The sequence below is a fragment of the Panthera tigris genome, chromosome A2 (assembly GCF_018350195.1).
Source record: "Panthera tigris isolate Pti1 chromosome A2, P.tigris_Pti1_mat1.1, whole genome shotgun sequence".
Taxonomy (NCBI): Eukaryota; Metazoa; Chordata; class Mammalia; order Carnivora; family Felidae; genus Panthera; species Panthera tigris.
The window spans coordinates 133350718-133368019 of NC_056661.1; positions in this window are offsets into that span (position 1 = coordinate 133350718).

Here is a 17302-nt window from a genome sequence, read left to right on the forward strand (position 1 = left end):
AAGTTCTTGGCCTCACTGGCTATCACGCCTGTTTCTCATCTTTGAAATGGCTTCAACATCCCCTCTGTGTGGTCCAGTTGCCTCACCTAAATTTGCATTAGGCTGATTCATTCCTTCCCCAGCAGGGTTATTTGATGTGCTTTTCCCCTAATGGCATCCATCATGTAAAGCTGCCTGTTACCAGCTCTTATCACAGTAGGATTCAGAACGCTCATTTTGGAAAGACTGCAGGTCTTAATAGATAGTAGAAAATTCAATAAGAGGCACACAGAGAGAGTTTAAGAATTGTTTTTATAAGACTTGAAGTCCATTTTGCTTATATTAAAATGTTTTTCTGCAGAGGGTGAAAAATCCTGCCGGCAATCAGAGGACTGTGTGACATTCAAGTCTGCCCAGCGTAAGTGGCCAAGCAGAGTACTCTCTGGTCTTTGCATTGTTCTGCTAACTTTACTATGCCAAAAACACTCAGTTGCTCCCTTTCACCAGCGTTAAGGTCACAAGACAGACAGTTCTTTCTTGATTACTCAAACAAATACACGTCTGATTCAGAGTGGGGAAAAGAGAGTTGCCAACAGTCAATGCTTAGGAAGGGCAAGGCTGCTTTTGCTTTTTAAGCCAACCTGATGAATCACCACATCCATGACTAATTGTGGTGTTAAAATGTGCCCAGTAATATAGCCTGTTTTTTAGAAAGAAAAATATTAATGGAGACACAAAGAAAAATGGAAGAAAACTACTCTTCTGAATGAATAAGTAGATGGCCCAATAATCACAATTGGCTTGATAAACATCTGTATGCAGTCTTTCAGTCAAATCCTAGAAAATATGGAACTGGCATTGCTCTTAACCTGGCTTTCCTTATAGGAGTTCACTTCACAGGCTCAAAAAAAAAAACTTTTCCAGATGTTTTCTAAATTTCATAAGGTTAAGCATGGACAGTGACTTCAAAAAATTATGATGCTGAAGATTTAGGTTCTATGGCTGACCTTTACATATATATATGTGTGTGTGTGTGTGTGTGTGTGTGTGTATACACACACAAATACATGTAATATAAATATACATATATACATAATTATACATATATATAAATGTATGCACACACATATACACATAAATGAATTATATATGTCTAAAATATGTGTGTGTGTGTATATATATATATATATATATATATGTAAATCCCGTGTTTTCTTTGTAGAGATATCAACAATGTGGTAATTTAAAAAAAACACATAGTTCTTGTCCTAAATGTTATAGTCTGTTGGGGAAGAAAATTCATAAACAGAAAACTCTAATAGACTGTGAAAAGATCAATAATAGTTATGCACAGGTTATTATGGAGATGAAGGAGGATATGTTAAGTGAGGAGAGTATATCAGGGAAAACTTAGGAAAGCTGATCTTGAAGGACATGCAGCAGTTAATCTCGTAAAAATGAAGGCAGGCAAGGAGCAATGGATGGATGGCATTCCAAGTAGAGGAGACAATCTAAGTTAAAAAAAAAGCAACTAGGAAAGAAACAGCATGAAATGTTTAGGGAACAAAAATATTTTGACTCAAGTAGAGCAGGGAGAGGCAAACTAAAGCCTATGGTCAAGTCCAGCCTGCCACCTGTTTTTATATGGCCCATGATCTAAGAGTGCTTTTTTCCTTTTAAAATTGTTTTTAAAAATCTAAACAAGAATATTATTTCATATATTTTGCATTAAAATGACATGAGATTCAAATTTCAGTGTACATAAATAAAGTTTTACTGAAACACATAATCATCCATTTAGGTATTGTCTATAGTTGCTTTCCTGCTACAATGCAGAGTTGAATAGTTGTGACAGAGACTGAATGTGCTACTCTCCTTGGTTTTCAGTGCTATTTGGTGTACTACAAATTACAGTGAAGCATTGTTTTGAGTGCCATGCATATCACCATATTGTGGCATGCAATTTTTTTATTACCAGTGCATACCTGTCATCTTAAAATGAGAAAAGTGGACTTCAAATACAAGATCATAGTTTTAAGGCACAGTGGATTACTTTGTTATTGAGTTATATGGCAAAACATTGTGTTCATAATTCAATGACTCTATAGCTATGCTAATATGATGCAATATATGTTGATATTCCCAGATTAAGAATTTGTCACGATATTCCAACTCATAGGAAAGTAACAGAAAAATTAGAAAACTTAAAATGGAAGATCTTATCACAATAGCAGAACTCCTACACAAAAATGTAAAAATCAAGAATGAAGTTGCAACCAAATTAAGCTTCTGAGCAGCTCATTTGTTAGCCAGATAAGGCAAGTCATTTACCAATGGTGAGTTAATCAAATAATATTTGATTGCAACAGCTGGAGAAATGTGTCCACAGCAAATGAACTTGCTTAAAAATATTAGCCTTTCCACAATAACAGTTGCTTGCAAAGTTAAGGGTGTTAGAAACAATATCAATAGTGAATTGAAAAACAAGGCAAAAAATTTCAAGTTGTTTTCTTTGACTTTTGATGATTTGAGAGTTAATACTGAGTTTGAAGTGAATAAAGAATTAGCTTTTATGAACAGTTTGCATAGGAACAACTACAGATGAGTATGTTCAATACAACCTGAAGTGGAATCTGCTAAGATGTGTTACAGCTGACAGTAGTAAAATATATATATGAAGCAGAAAAAGGTTTATTTGGACACATTAATAAAACATAAAACTGTAAAGTGTTTATTCATTGTAATATTCATCAGCAAGTACCTTGCAGAAAATAGGTGAATCTATCATGTGTCATTGATTTAGTATAATCAGTGAGCTGCATTCACTTTCATAGACCACGAATTTTGCCAGAAGTAGAAGCTGAATAACCTGACTTGTCCTATCATACAGAAGTTCATGGCTTAACAATGGTAACATTAACATTTGGCCTCAGGGTCAAAATTGAAGTATTTTTTATGAAAAAAAAAAAAAAAAGAACCACTCCAAGCCACTATTATTGAACATTAAATGGTTTTGAAAATAAGCTTTGCTGCAGATTTGAATATATTTCCTACTTAATTTAATCTTAAGTTATAAGGCAAATATGTGAAACTCAATGACCCCTAATATTATTTGAATCACAAGAAATGTCAAGCTTTTTTTATATATTTCTATGCTGTAAAAAGTTAAAACAAGAAGTGAGATATCCAGTCCAATACAAATTTACAACAGATATGTGTTCTGACCTCAAATATAGTTCCAGGTGTGTTTTTCAGACCTAAATGCAAATGAGAATGAAATTTCCATATTTCAAAATTCATTTAACTGTGCAATTGAGGAGCTTCTACCCAACCTTCGATTAGAAGTGATTCATATCCAGTATAGTGACATGTTAAAAAAACAACTGTGGAAAAGAATTTAGTAGAATTCTATAAATGCTTTCCAAACAATAATGATGCTTCAATCAAATTTTATGCTCATGGATAGATATCAGCATTTGGCAGTACCTATCCAAAGACACTTGCAAAGTGAAATAGAGGAAGTGTTATTACAGATCACAGGTAGATATACCTTTGTGATAAATTTTGATGGATAGAGAATACTAACTTTGAACCCCAATTAAACAAAATGTTATTCATAGCAAGGAAATGCCATTATCCTTACTAGTAGACCAATATGTCAAAAAACAACTGTACTCAATTGTTATCATATTTGTACTTTTGTATTTGTAGTTTTGCCAATAAAAAAGTTGTGGAAATTGGTTTTCTCCCTTGTTACATCGTACACAATATCCTCAATTTTGCCTCTTGGCCCACAAAGCCTAAAATATTTACTTTTTTTTTTTTTTTTTTTTCAGAAAAAAATTTGCTGATCCTTAGGTAAGTACAAAACAGTAACTGATGCATGGCAAAAGTTTACATGGAGTGACATATAAATAATCAATGCAAAGTTCAAATGCATATCTGCCTGAATCCAGAGCTCATGTTTTATATGGTTAAGCCTCATTGTTTTGGGATTTTTTATATGAAATTTATTGTCAAATTGGTTTCCATACAACACCCAGTGCTGATCCCAACAGGTGCCCTCCTCAATACCCATCACCCACCCACTTCTCCCTCCCACCCCCCATCAACCCTCAGATTGTTCTCAGTTTTTAAGAGCCTTTTATGGTTTGGCTCTCTCCCTTTCTAACTTCTTTTTTTTTTTTTTTTCCTTCCCTTACCCCATGGTCTTCTGTTAAGTTTCTCAGGATCCACATAAGAGTGAAAACATATGATATCTGTCTTTCTCTGTATGACTTATTTCACTTAGCATAACACTCTCCAGTTCCATTCACGTTGCTACAAAAGGCCATATTTCATTCTTTCTCATTGCCACGTAGTATTCCATTGTGTATATAAACCACAATTTCTTTATCCATTCATCAGTTGATGGACATTTAGGCTCTTTCCATAATTTGGCTATTGTTGAGAGTGCTGCTATAAACATTGGGGTACAAGTGTCCCTATGCATCAGCACTCCTGTATCCCTTGGGTAAATTCCTAGCAGTGCTATTGCTGGGTCACAGGGTAGATCTATTTTTAATTTTTTGAGGAACCTCCACACTGTTTTCCAGAGCAGCTGCCCCAGTTTGCATTCCCAAGCCTCGTCGTTTTTACAAAAGAATATACAGGCAATCATAACAAATAAAAACAAAATTCATCTCATTCATACTCAATACCACTTAGTGATATTAAAATTTTCAGTCTATCTCCTGTCAGAATGACTAAAATCAAAACGACAAGAAATAAGTGTTGGCAAGGTTGTGGGAAAAGGGAACCCTCCTGTACTGTTAGTGGGAATATAAATTGGGACAGCCACTGTGAAAAACAATATTGAGGTTACTGAAAAAATTAAAAAGAGAAATACCATATGATTCAATCATTCCAATCTTTTTCTTTTCTCTGCATATTCATACACTAACCCACTCCTAAATTTTCACCAATTTCCATCTTAATGTATGTCATCTTTTTATTTTATTTAATTAATTTATTTTTTTAGCGTTTATTTATTTTTGAGATAGAGAGAGACAGAGCATGAATGGGGGAGGGTCAGAGAGAGAGGGAGACACAGAATCCGAAACAGGCTCCAGGCTCTGAGCTGTCAGCACAGAGCCCGATGCAGGGCTCGAACTCACGGACCATGAGATCATGACCTGAGCTGAAGTCAGATGTTTAACCGACTGAGCCACCCAGGTACCCCTATGTCATCTTTTTATATCATAGTTTTTAACATTATGTCTTAAACATTTTATGTCATTAAATATTATTTGAAAGCATTATATATGATTGTTGCATAATATTTTGTCATGTGATAATTCATAGGTAATTAACCAGTGTCTTAATGTTAATCATTTAATATATTTTCATCTTTTCCTATTATAAATACTATTTTGATTACTTTCTTAGTACATAAATATTTTTGCATATTTAAAGTTATGTCACTGATATAAAATCCTAGAAGAATAATTAGAGAATCAAACTATATGAATATTTAAAAGTTCTTTCCACTAATCACCAAATAACTCTTCGAAAATTTGTGTCTGCTTAAAATTCTACTACCAGTATTTAACCACGTTCTTGTTAACAATATGTACTATTTTAATAAAAGCCTTGCTTAAGAGGTAAATAAAAATCATATATTACTATTTTGATTTTTATTTCTTATATTCTTTATTATGTTAAGTAATATTTTAACCATGTATTTTTCTTTCTAAATTGACAATACCATCCACCCATTAGGTTATTTATTTTTAAGGTTTCAGTTTTTGATATCTTTGTTTAAATATTTTTCAGGAAAAGTTTTTAAATTTTTCTTTTATTTTTATTTATGTATTTTTTTCTGTTTTATTTATTTATTTTTAATTTTTATTTAATTTATTTTTTTTTAATTTAAATCTAAGTTAGCAGACAGTATAACAGTGATTTCAGGAGTAGATTCCTTAATGCCCCTTACCCATGTAGCCCATCCCCCCCCCACAACCCTTCCAGTAACCCTCTGTTTGTTCTCCATATTTGATTCTCTTATGTTTTTGTCTCCCTTCCTGTTTTTATATTACTTTTGCTTCCCTTCCCTTATGTTCATCTGTTTTGTATCTTAAAGTATCTCACATGAGTGAAGTCATATGATATCTGTCTTTCTCTGACTGACTAATTTCACTTAGTATAATACCCTCTAGTTCTATCCATGTAGTTGCAAATAGCAAGATTTCATTCTTTTTGATTGCTGAGTAATAATCCATTGTATATATATATATGCCACATCTTCTTTATCCATTCATCCATCAATAGACATTTGGGCTCTGTCCATACTTTGGCTATTGTTGATAGTGCTGCTATAAACATGGGGGTGCATGTGCCCCTTCAAAACAGCACACCTGTATCCCTTGGACAAATACCTAGTAGTACAATTGCTGGGTTGTAGAGTAGTTCTATTTTTAATTTTTTGAGGAACCTCCATACTGTTTTCCAGAGTGGCTGCACCAGTTTGCATTCCCACCAGCAGTGCAAAAGAGATCCTCTTTCTCCACATCCTCACCAACATCTGTTGTTGCCTGGGCTGTTAATGTCAGCCATTCTGACAGGTGTGAGGTGGATCTCATTGTGGTTTTGACTTGTGTTTCCCTGATGATGAGTGATGTGGAGCATCTTTCCATGTGTCGTTTGGCCATCTGGATGTCTTCTTTGGAGAAGTGTCTATTCATGTCTTTTTGACCTTTAAAAATTTCAAATTTCATATTGTTAAACTTATTGGTCTTTTCCTTCATGTATCTTCCTTTGCTTTGGTGTTATACAAACGTTTCTTTCCCCCAAGACAAATATTTATTCCTAATTTCTACTAGCTTCAATATTTTTATTTCATTCCTTAATTTATTTAAAGTTTCTTTCGATGAGAACTATTAAATGCTTGTCATTATTTTTCCAAATAGTTAACCAAAATTTTTATTACCATTTATTAAATAATATTGTCTTTATTTTATTATTTGAATTGGTAGCTTTGCTATATACTAAATTCTTTTACCTATTATGAGTTTTTTTGTGGATTATTGGTTCTACAGCTTTACTCTGCCCATTTCTCCATAAGTAATTCATTGAATACTTGAATTTTAGCATATGCAGCAATCCAGAAAAAATCAGGAAACCTAGAGCCACTACACATTAACAAAATAAAAGTAATTTAACATATGAATTAGCTTGCACAAGTGTAGAAGTTACTGGAGGAGGGAAGATCTGGAGACTGCAACCCAAGGATCAGAGATTCAGTTACCAATGACTTCTGCCCAAAGACCTAGAGCATAGTGGAGAAGCTAGAGCTTAGAGAGAAGTCTGAGAAGCCACATTTGGCTGTCACAACTATGAAATGGGAGCTCACGATGAGTTCTATAAAGCTGCCATATCAGGTCACCATGACCTCAAAGAGAAGCTCGTGGGAAGATCTGCAAAGTCACTACAGCTGGCTACCACACTACCTTAGAATAATGGACTCTTCATCTTGCTTTCCAAATCTTACAGGAGTACCTCACATGAGATCAGCACATCAGAAAAGGGGATTCTGAGAAATGAAATTCCTTAGAATTGGTAATAATACAAAGTTGACAGAAAACAATCCAGCCATGTAAACACTATTGCTGATACAGCTTCCATTTAGTCTCTTTTACCTACATTAACTTCTGACTAAAAATAATAGCATCATGCTTCCACCTAACCAAAGATATTCCCACCCTCTCATTGAGAGATAAGACATAAAAACTTCAATTTATTGAATTCAATTTATTCTTCAATTTATTTATCCGTTTCTGGGTGATGCTTCTTCTTTGTAGTAATATACTTGTTAAATCTGTAATTTAAATACCAAGATACAGAGTTTATTATTATCCCTTATATAGAGAAGAATATGAAAGGGGAGATGAAAAACAATATACAGAAAATAAGCATAACTGCTTTGGTTTAAATTCTGTAACTGGTCATATGATTATAGATGAACTTATAGCTTCCTTCTTTCACCTCCCATTTCATTCTCCCTTTGCCCTTAGGAAACACCTCTGCTGTTTGTGTAAGAAAAGTTATGAGCCCAGGATTGTGTATTTAAAAAAAAGAAAATCTATGTACTGTCAGGTAAATTATAGATCCAAACCTGGAAAACTTCTAAGACCTATCTACTACAGTTCTTGTACTAAATTTCATTGGTTTCTTTTAACTTCTTACATTCAGGTAAAATTAACCTGTATTCAATAAATATTTCAGAAGCTTTATTTAAAAAAATTTTTTTTCATTTTATGGGGCTCCTGGGTGGCTCGGTTGGTTAAGCATTTGACTCTTGGTTTCAGCTCAGGTAATGATCTCACAGTTTGTGGGTTGAAGCCCACACTGGGCTCCACACTGACAGTGTGGAGCCTGCTTGGGATTACTCTCTCTGCCCCACCCCCACTCAAATATATACGGATATATATATATATATATATATATACATATCCATATATCTGTGTGTGTGTGTGTGTGCATTTATGCTAGCTCTCTCTCAAATAAATAAACTTAAAAAAATCCTTCTTCATTTTATTTATTTTTGAGAGAAGGAGAAAGAAAGTGAGAGCATGAGAGGGGAGGGGCACAGGGAGAGAGAACCTTAAGCTGCCTTCATACTCAGTGTGGAGCCCAACACAGGGCTCGATCCCATGACCCTGGGATCATGACCTGAGCTGAAAACAAGAGTTGTATGCTCAACCAATTGAGCCACCCAGGTGCTCCCAAAAGCTTTAGCTTTTACTTCTAGAAAGTTATCCTAATGAAATAATCCTATGCATATAAAATTATGATTATCCATATATATATATACACATATATATATGGATATCCATATATATATATATGTATATATATACATATATATATATATATACATGCATATATAGAGAGCAGGAATTTTTTTTGTTAAACAGGAAAATGTCTTCAGTGCCCATTAGAGAGAGATTGTTATATACATCATGATATATCTATACAACAGACCATTATGGATCCATAGAAAATTATATTATAACAAATTATTTAATGGTACAAATGAGTAACTTACATTTTATTAGTAAAAGTAAGCTAGAGACTGCACTCAAAGCATACTTATATTTTTATTATCAAAATATAGATAAATGTTCTATGAGTCCTATATGGGAACTAATGTAGTCATGTCTCTTTTACTTTTTCAATTTAATAACCTGAACCTCAATCACTGTAATCAGAAAGAAGTTCAGTATTACACTTTTGAAAAACCACATCCTCTCTCCCTCCTACATTTTGGACTTCCATTTCCTCCTCACCACAAAATGTTTCCAAGAACTCTAGAAGATTATTTATTTCTGAAAGAACTTGCTTCCTAATGCCAGTATGACAGATCACTAGAAAGCACGATGACTCCACTACTGCCTTAGACATTTTTTATGATGTAAAATGTTGCTATTGAAGAATACTTCAGCAAAAGTTTTGGCACTGTCTGCTTTCCCATGGTGCCAGCTAATGCCTGTGCACAGAGCATGAAAAGACCTCCAAGTACACTCTATTGCAAATGATATAAACACCTTAACTGAAAAGCAAAAATTGACAGATTGGATAAAAAACAATGCGAATATATATTCTGTTTCTAAGAAACTCACTTTAACTGCAAAGACACAAAAAGTTAAGAGTAAAAGGATGAAAAAGATATACCATATGTGATTCAAACTATATGACAACGTGGAAAAGGCAAACCATGGAGACAATACAAAGATCAGTGGCTGCCAGAGATTGGAGGGGAAAAGGAATGAATAGTGAAACACAAAGGATTTGGAAGGCCATGAACATGCTCTGTATGATACAATGACAGATACATGTCATTATATATTTGTACAAATTCATAGAATGTACAACACCAAGAGTGGGCTATAATGTAAACTATGGACTTTGGGTGATTTTAATGTGCCAGTGTAGGTTCATTGTAACAAATGAACCGCTCTGATGGGTAATGTTGATAATGGGAGAAACTATGCATTTGAGGGGGTGGCTGGTAAGAAGGTAGGTGGATAATCTGTGTACCTTCTCCTCAATTTCCCTGTGAAACTAAAACTGCTCTAAGAAACAAAATCTTAACAACAACAAAAAAGTTATGCCGTACTAACACTAATCAAAAGAAGACTGAAGTAATTATATTAGTAATAGTCCAATAACTTTCAAAGTAAAGAATATTAACATAAATAAATAAAGAGGGTCATCTTATAATTGCAAAAGGTGAATTCATCAAAAAAACAAAAAATCTGAAATGTTTATGCACCTAATAACAGCTTCAAAGTATGTGAAGCAAAAATGGATAGAATTGAAAGCAGTAATAAACAAATTCATAACTACAGACAAAGATTTCAAAACAAATCTCTCAATAATTAAAAGAATAAGTCATATAAAATCAGTAAGGATATAAAAAACATGAATAACATTATTAACCAATGTGACTTACGTGACAAAAGACAAATAAAACCCAAACAAGCAAAAGAACAGAAAAGATAAAGAATAGAGCAGAAATTGATAAAATTGAAAATAAAAAAACAATAGAAAAAATCACTAAAGCCAAAGGCTAGATTTCTGAAAAGATGTATAAAGTTCTAGACTGATCTAGAAAAAAAAAAAGAAAAGAAAAAGAGATTGGGAGAAGACACGAGTTACCAAGTTACTAATACTAGGAATATGTGAAAGAGCATAACATTTCCTACACATAATAAAATGATAATAATAAAATATAATAAACAATTTTATGCCAATAGTTTCAAAGACTTACATGAAATAAACAAATTTCTTAAAAGACACACTCGAATCTTACTCAGGAAGAAATATAACTGGAATAGCCTCACATCTATTAATTAAATTTACAGTTTAACAAAACTTCCCACAAAGAAAACTCTTGGTCCCAAAGTCTTTACCATGAAATTGTACCAAACATTTAAGAAAGAAATAATACCAATTCTACACAAACTCTCCTAGAAAATTTAAGACAAGGGAATACTTCCCCAATCATCTGTGAGGCCTGCATTACCCTAATCCAAAACCCAGAAGTACAATAAAACTTAACTACACACCAATATCCCACATGAACAAAGCTGCAAAATCTGAAAATTTTAGAAAATCAAACTCAATGCTATATAAAAAAGGATAATACATCATGAGTACACTGGGGCTTATCAAGGGACTGCAAGGCAGGTTAAACATTTGAAAATCAGTCAACATAATTCATCATATTAAAAAATCCAAAAAATCTTATGATCCTCTCAGTAGGTACAGAAAAGTAAGTTGACAACAAAATTCAATATCCATTCATGATAGAAAGAATATCTTTCAGCAATCTAGGAATAGAAGAGAACTTTCTTGGGGCGCCTGGATGGCTCAGGCTGTTAAGCATCCAACTGCGGCTCAGGTCATGGTCTCTAGGTTGGTGGATTCCAGCCCCAAAAGGGGCTCTGCTGAGAGCTCAGAGACTGGAGCCTGCTTCGGATTCTGTGTTTCCCTCTCTCTCTCCCCTCCCCTGCTTTCAATCTCTCTCCCTCTCTCTCTTTCTCTCTCTCTCTCAAAAAATGAATAAACATCAAAAAAACAAAAAATAAAAATAAGAGAACTTCCTTAACTTAGTAAGGACATCTATTTAAGAAAAAAAACAGCTAACATCACCTAATGGTGAAAGAGTAGCTCTTCCCCCCTAAGATCAGGAACAAAGCAAGGATATTTACCCTCATCGATTCTATTCAACACCATACTGAAGGTTCTAAATTGGTTGCATAGAAAATCCCAAAGAATCTACAAAAAAGCTACTAGATTTGTAGTAAGCCCAAGTGCACAACATCCTGACCTTATGGCTTCCAAGCCCTTGGGGTTGATACATCAAGAACCACAGGTATGGAGCGTGCGCTCTCCTCTTCCACCTCTGCCCCAGACTCAATTTAATGTATTTGCATTGCGGTTACAGTCACTCCATGGAGAATTGCTGCCATGATGACTCTGGTACAAACCTTGTAGGGTCAAAAACTGAACCCCACAACCTGTGAGAGGAGTCTCCCAAATGATTGGAAGCAGCTTTCTTAGAGACCCCTCCATTGTAGGTCACAGTTTCTCCCAGCCCAGAGAGACCCCATAATATCCAATCACAAAACAACCTAGGGCTGTTCCACCCTGTGGAACCTGCCGCTCTCTCACCTTGAGAGTGTATTTTCACTTTAATAAACTGCTTTGTGTTTGCTACTTTCCTTCTGACTGTCTTTATTCTGAGCTCAGAGCCTCACGGAAATCTTTTTGTAGGGAATCCAAGGACTGAGACCTCCATTCAGACTCTCTCACGGGTAACAAAACCACTTAATAATCCTGAAAAAAAATACATATTCTTAAGAATCATTAATGAATTGGTAAAATTAAAAGGCAGTCTCAGGGGTGCCTGGGTGGCTTAGTTGGTTAAGCGTCATACTTCAGCTCAGGTCATGATCTCGTGGTTCTTGGGTTTGAGCCCTGTGTCGGCCTCTGTGTTGACAGCTCAGAGCCTGGAGCCTGCTTCGGATTCTGTTTCTCTCTCTCTCTCTCTCTGCCGCTCCCCCACTCAAACTCTGTCTCTCTCAAAAATAAACATTAAAAAATAATTTAAAAAGAAAGCATGAAAAGACATTTAAATGGTCACTAGATGGGGTGCCTGGGTGGCTCAGTCGGTCAGGCAATGAACTTTGGCTCAGGTCACGATCTCAGGGCTCCTGTGTTCAGCTTGCATTGGGCTCTGTGCTGACAGTTGAGATCCTGGAGCTCACCTTGGATTCTGTGTCTCTGTTTCTGCCCTTCCACCACTCTCTCTCTCGCAAGAATAAATAAACAGGGGCGCCTGAGTGGCTCAGTCGATTAAGAGTTCAACTTCGGCTCAGGTCATTATCTCCCTGTTTGCGAGTTGAAGCCCCATATCAGGCTCTGTGCTTACAGCCTGGAGCCTGCTTCAAATTCTGTGTCTCCCTCTTTCTCTGCCCCTCCCCACTCACACTCTGTCACTCTCTCTCTCAAAAATAAATAAACATTAATTTAAAAAAATTTTTAAAAAGAATAAAAATTTTTAAAAAATTTAAATGGTCACTAGATAATGTTAATAGATTCAATAACTCAAAAAGTTATAACAGTTTTAAACCTGTATGCACCTACCACCAAAGCCCCAAAATATGGCAATCAACAATTGAGAAAAAAACAGGAAGAATAAAATCACAGTAATAACGGGGGAGTTTAATATATTGCTCTTACAGCTTAAGGAAGAGCTGATGAAATAAAATTAATGTGATATTGATGATCTGAAAAACAGAATTAATAAAAGCAATCAATGGACATATATAGAACACTACTCACCAACTGTGAACTTAAAAAGTTTTGAAGCATACACAAAACATATTGTATTAACTGACCATATTCTAGTTCAAAAGTAATCTCGAAAAAGTCAAAGAACTGAGGCATGTAGGTCATGTTCTTTGTCTATGATGAAATTTTGTAAAAAATCAAAACAAAAAAGATAACTAGAAAAAATAAGTTTGAAAGAAAATTGCTTCTAAATAACCCATGAATCAAAGATGAAATCATGATAAATATTGTAAAATATTTAGAAATGAATAATGAAAGTGCTACACATCAAAATTTATTTGACAAGACTAACTTAAGCTTAAGTCTCAACTTCTATGATATCAGAAAATAATAAAAGCTCAGAATAAATGCTAAGCAACCATCTCAAAAGAAATAAACTATCCATAATTTGGCTATTGTTGATAGCACTGCTATAAACTTTGGGGTACATGTGCCCTTATGAATTAGCACTCCTGTATCTTTTGGATAAATTGTTAGTAGTGCTATTACTGGGTTGTAGGGTAATTCTATTTTTAATTTTTTGAGGAATTTCCACACTGTTTTCCAGAGGGCACTTGTTGGGATGAGCACCGGGTGTTGTATGTAAGTAATGAATCGTGGGAATCTACTCCCAAGGCCGAGTACAATGTATACACTATATGTTAGCTAATTTGACAATAAAGTATATATATAAAAAGAAATAAACTAAAAGAAAATATAGAGAGCAGCATAAATTATTTTTTAAAGTAAGAGAAAAATATATACAAGAGAGAATCAAAAGAGCCAATTAATGGCTCTTTGTGAAGGTTAATAAAATTGATAAACCTCTGATAAAACTGATAAGAGTAGCGAAGGCACAACTAGTCAATATTATGAATAAAAATAAGGTATAGCTGCATTGTTGCAGATATGAAAAAGGTAAGAAGATATTAAAAACAACTTTATTCCAATAAATTTGAAATTTAAATAAAGTTGACAAATTCCTAACACAATGTATCTAAAAACTAACTGAAAAAGAAATAGAAAAACCCAATTAAAGAAATTACATCATTTTTGCAAAATTCTTCCCAAAATGAAAACACAAGATAAAGGTTGCTTCACCACTGAATTCTAACCAAACATTAAGGGGCAAATATTTGCAATTTTACATAAATTCTTCCAAAGAATATAAAACAAGAAATACTGTTTCTATGATGCCAGTATAACATTGATGTCAAAATCTGAGGTTAGCATGGGAAAGACAATGACAGGTCTACTCACTTTGAACCTACATGCAAAAATCCCAAACCAAATATTAGCCAACTAAGTCCTGCAAAGTGTTAAGAAAAATATTACATCATGACCAAGTTGGTATAGCCCAGAAATGCAAAGATGATTTATAATAGAAAATTAGTTCATGTATGTCACTCAATTACAAAACCATGTAACTGTCTCAGTAAATAAAGGAAAATCATTTCACAAAATTCATCATGGGTTCATTATTAAACAGAACAAAACAAAAACCTCTTAATAATTTTGGGGTAGAAGAGAATGTTCTCATGCAGATTAAAAGATCTACAAAGCTTTTCCTTAGAGACCAGGAACAAATACTATTTTTATTTAACATTGTATTAAAGGGCCCAGCCAAAGCAGTTAGGTAATAGAAGAAATAAAAAATGAGATGAAGAAATAAAACCATCAGTATATGACGATATTATGATTATGTCCATGTAAAACCCAAAAGAACTTACAGATAAATCATCAGAATTAATAAGAGCTTTAAACAAAGATTACCAGATGTAAAATCAATATAAAAAATTAATTCCATTTTTATCCAGCAAGAAACATTTAGAAATTAAATTTAAAAGATATCACAAAGATTACTTTAAAAATAAAGTCCCAAGGGATAAATCCAACAAAAAATGCATATAAAACTTTCTTGATAGAAATTAAAGAGGACATATACAATAAAAAGATGCCCTATATACTACACCAATAGATTGGAAGATACATTCACACAGAGCCCAGAGCAGTGCCTGTTCCTACCAGCCAGATTGGAAAAATTCATCATTCACAGACCATTAGATGAAGTGCTCAGGAAAATCTAGCCTCAATAGTGGGAAATAATTAGCCCTCACTGATCACTGTCTACCAAACCAAATCATAAAAGTAAGACCTGAGGGGCTCCTGGGTGGCTCAGTTGGTTAAGTGTCCAACTCTTGGTTTCAGCTCAGGTCATTATCTCACAGTTTGTGAGTTCAAGCCCCACTTCTGGCTCTGCACTGACAGCATTGAGCCTGCTTGGGAATCTGTCTCCCTCTCTCTCTGCCCATCTTCCGCACACAATTTCTCTCTCTCTCTCTCTCTCTCAAAAATAAATAACATTTTTTAAAAAGTAAGACCCCAAACTGTCTTATGATCTCATCTTTTATCTATACATGAAATTCATCTCCAGATCCTTCTTTATCTTTTTCCCAAAGAACAATGATATAGACTTCCTGTTATTCAGCTACCGATTACTTGCATGTGGCCTTTCTCATGATGAAATAATGAACAATAGGGGCCTATAACCAAGGTAATCAGGGATGATGAGTATGTCTTTCAATCTGAGTAATTACTATATGCTTCATTTGATTAAAATCATTGAGTTATTAGTATACCTTATTCTTGCAAGAATATAAAGTTTTTGCAATTTCCTCTCCTGTATCTCATCTGTTGTTTCACAATGACTCAATAACCTAATACATGTCCACCTAAAATCACTGGATTAGTACATTTTGTTTCTACTAACTCAACTTGGAGAATTTGCTTTTTCTATTGTGCTCGTTGAAGGATTCCCCTCCCTGTGGAGATGTTGGCAGATAGGACTGACAATATCATAAGAAATTTGGCTTTTCAGATGAGATGGAGAGCCTTTAAAAAGTTTTAGCAGAGGGGTATCATACTCTTATTTTCATTTTATACAAATCATCCCAGCAACTGTCTAAATGTAAAATGGAGAAGGGCAAGGCAAACTCAGGAAGGACAAATAGGCTACTTTCATAATCCAGGTGAGAGATGATGGTGGCATAGACTCAGGTGGTATGGGAGAGGTGGTTAAGTAGTTAACTCTGGACATATTTACAAGGGAGAGCCAAAGGAGTTACTCATGAATTAGATCTGAAGCATGAGAGAAAAGTGAAATACAAGGATAACTCCAAAGCTGTTTTATTTTTGTTTTTGTTTTGTTTTGTTTTGCCAAAAGGATCAGAAGAAAAGACACCATTTTCCTGAGATGGAGAAAATCATAGGAAGAGGAAGTCTGAAGTAAACCAAGAGTCCTATGATGGACAAGATAAGTTTGAGATACCTATGTTTCAACTGAGTGGAGACGTGAAGTAAGCAGGTGAATTACAAACCCGTAATTCATAGGACTGGAGATCTAAATTTGGCGTTATCTCTATACAGAGATTTTAAAAAGCAGGGAGTTGGATGAAGATACCTGGGGAACAAGGACAGAGAGATAAGAGTACAGAAAGCCAGAACCTGCTGCATTTCAGTGTTTAGAGGTCAGGAAGATGAGACAGAGTAGAAGCCAAGTAATAAACTGAGTGAAAGATGAAGAATGAAGAGTGGCACTCGTTTCAGCAATGTGGGGTTATTAGCTCTGATAAAAGAGTGGAGTTGTTAGGACAATCTCTAAAGAGGAGTTTAGCCATAAAAGAAAAACAGAGAAATGAGGTGAATGTTGGAGTGCATAGAATTTTAAAAAGTTGTATGTTTAGGACAGGAGATGATAGTGCATATTGTATAATAATGGAAATGGCCCAAAGATTTAAAAAAAACCTGATGATTCTTATTTTTTCTATCTTGGTTGGTATGCTGTTTCAGAACTTGATGCAATTTTATGAATTTAATGATATCTTTGGATTGTTTGAGGGCTTTTAAAAAATATCAAAGACACTCTCCCCCAGTTTATTTTGTATAT